General features: G+C 61.3%; 2 non-coding genes and 1 pseudogene across 2 annotated transcripts in view; all 3 read left to right on the top strand.

Annotated features, from left to right (window-relative positions):
• Positions 1 to 788, top strand: part of LOC146144653 (small subunit ribosomal RNA) — a 1,811-nt gene extending 1,023 nt beyond the window's left edge. Inside the window, exon 1 of the ribosomal RNA XR_014500854.1 lies at positions 1 to 788. This exon is cut by the window's left edge and continues 1,023 nt beyond it. This is a non-coding gene — a ribosomal RNA (small subunit ribosomal RNA).
• A 247-nt stretch (positions 789 to 1,035) lies between these two features.
• LOC146144654 (5.8S ribosomal RNA) lies at positions 1,036 to 1,189 on the top strand. Its single transcript, XR_014499035.1, has one exon. It is a non-coding gene; the product is annotated as a 5.8S ribosomal RNA (ribosomal RNA).
• Positions 1,190 to 1,437: 248 nt separating this feature from the next.
• Positions 1,438 to 2,500, top strand: part of LOC146144655 (large subunit ribosomal RNA) — a 3,676-nt pseudogene continuing 2,613 nt past the window's right edge.

The following is a 2,500-nucleotide window of genomic DNA, read 5'->3' on the forward strand; positions in this document are numbered from 1 at the left end:
CTGACTATAAACGATGCCAACTAGCGATCGGGGGGCGTTAGTTTTACGACCTCTCCGGCAGCTTGCGGGAAACCAAAGTCTTTGGGTTCCGGGGGAAGTATGGTTGCAAAGCTGAAACTTAAAGGAATTGACGGAAGGGCACCACCAGGAGTGGAGCCTGCGGCTTAATTTGACTCAACACGGGAAATCTCACCCGGCCCGGACACAGTGAGGATTGACAGATTGAGAGCTCTTTCTTGATTCTGTGGGTGGTGGTGCATGGCCGTTCTTAGTTGGTGGAGCGATTTGTCTGGTTAATTCCGATAACGAACGAGACTCTGGCTTGCTAACTAGTTACGCGACCCAATCGGTCGGCGTCTAACTTCTTAGAGGGACTAGTGGCGTTTAGCCACACGAGATTGAGCAATAACAGGTCTGTGATGCCCTTAGATGTTCGGGGCCGCACGCGCGCTACACTGACCGGATCAGCATGTGCTCGCCTTGGCCGACAGGTCTGGGTAACCCGCTGAACCCCGGTCGTGCTAGGGATAGGGAATTGCAATTATTTCCCTTGAACGAGGAATTCCCAGTAAGCGCGAGTCATTAGCTCGCGTTGATTACGTCCCTGCCCTTTGTACACACCGCCCGTCGCTACTACCGATTGAATGGTTTAGTGAGGTCCTCCGATTGGACCTGGCGCGGCCGGCAACGGTCGAGCCGGCGTCCGAGAAGACGATCTAACTTGATCATTTAGAGGAAGTAAAAGTCGTAACAAGGTTTCCGTAGGTGAACCTGCGGAAGGATCATTAACGGTCTCGCAAACGCTTCGGCGAACGCGAAACTCGGACAAGCGAGAGAAAAAGTTTTTGCTACCCGGCGCCCGACCCGCGAGGAGCGGCGCGCCGGCCGGCGATTCGGTCACCCGGTAATGTTTGCGCGTCGAGTGCCGCGGTGACGCGCGCTCCGGCTTCAAGCGTCGGCCTGGCCGACCGCTCGGCGCGGTATATTTTGTCACCCTTTAGTGCGAGGCACTGTGCGAGCGAAACAATCGTGGATGGCTCTTGGCGGTGGATCACTCGGCTCGTGAGTCGATGAAGGACGCAGCTAGCTGCGTGAATTAGTGTGAATTGCAGGACACATTGAGCATCGACGTTCTGAACGCAAATTGCGGCCTCGGGTCAATCCCGGGGCCGCGCCCGCCTCAGGGTCGCGTTGCAAACGTTCCGCGCGGGGATTTCTCCGCGCGGCTGCTGCGGCGTCGGACGCGCGAGCGCCCGTCCCGCTCAAGACAGCACGGCACGATGTGCGACGATCGCGACCAGAATCCCGCGCGGCGGCGGCGAGTCGACCTCGAAGAGGCCAACGGCTGGCGGCTCAAGGGCGGGAATCGAGGTGCGCGGCGGCGCGCGGCGCCGACGGCGAGCGCGGAACGGGAAGAATAGTCCCGGTCCTTACTTTCGGCCTGAGGTCGGACGAGGCTACCCGCTGAATTTAAGCATATTACTAAGCGGAGGAAAAGAAACTAACGAGGATTCCCTCAGTAACGGCGAGTGAAGCGGGATGTGCCCATCGCCGAATCCGCGCGCTTTTGGAGTGCGCGGAATTGTGGCGTACGGAATTCGTCACGGCGCGCTTCGCCGGTCGCCCGCGTCCTTCTGATCGAGGCCTTTTCCCAGAGCGGGTGTCAGGCCCATGGCGGCGACAGGCGGGCGCGCTACGGCGTCTTCCCAGAGTCGGGTTGTTTGGGAATGCAGCCCAAAGCGGGTGGTAAACTCCATCTAAGGCTAAATACGGTCACGAGACCGATAGCGAACAAGTACCGTGAGGGAAAGTTGAAAAGCACTTTGAAGAGAGAGTTAAAGAGTACGTGAAACCGTCGAGAGGCAAACGGGAGGGCCTGTCGGGTCGCCCGGTCGCTTTCAGCCGGCCCCCTGTCGGCGACGTTGTCGTGCGGACCCTCACGGGCCGCCGGCGGCGCCGCCCGATCGGGGACCAGCGCACTAGCGCCGGGCGAAGGCCGCGACCGTCTGGACGGCGGCGAGAAGGCCGCGCGCAAGGTAACCCGGCCTCGGTCGGGTACTATAGGCGCGCGTGTCCGTCGGCCCGCCGTTCGGGCGAGGAGAGATCGCCGCGTCTGCCCTTCGGGGCCGAGCGCCCGGTGCCGGCTGGGGCGTCGTGGGTCGGGGACTGTTCTCAGTGCCCAGCCTCTTCGTCTCGGTCGCGCTTCCGGTGTCGTTTCGCGAGGCGCACGGGGTCCGCGGCTGAAGTCAGCCACCTTCCCGACCCGTCTTGAAACACGGACCAAGGAGTCTAACGTGAGCGCGAGCCACGGGGCAGTACGAAACCCATGGGCGCAGTGAAAGTGAATGTCGGCGCGGTCCGGCGGAGGTGAGACGTCGTCGTTCGCGGCGGCCGCATCACCGGCCGATCTCGTCCGCTTTGCCGGAGAGGTCGAGCGAGAGCGTTCGCGTTGGGACCCGAAAGATGGTGAACTATGCCTGAAGAGGTTGAAGCCAGAGGA

The sequence above is a fragment of the Ascidiella aspersa genome, chromosome 5 (genome assembly GCF_963924565.1).
Source record: "Ascidiella aspersa chromosome 5, kaAscAspe10.2, whole genome shotgun sequence".
NCBI lineage: Eukaryota > Metazoa > Chordata > Ascidiacea > Phlebobranchia > Ascidiidae > Ascidiella > Ascidiella aspersa.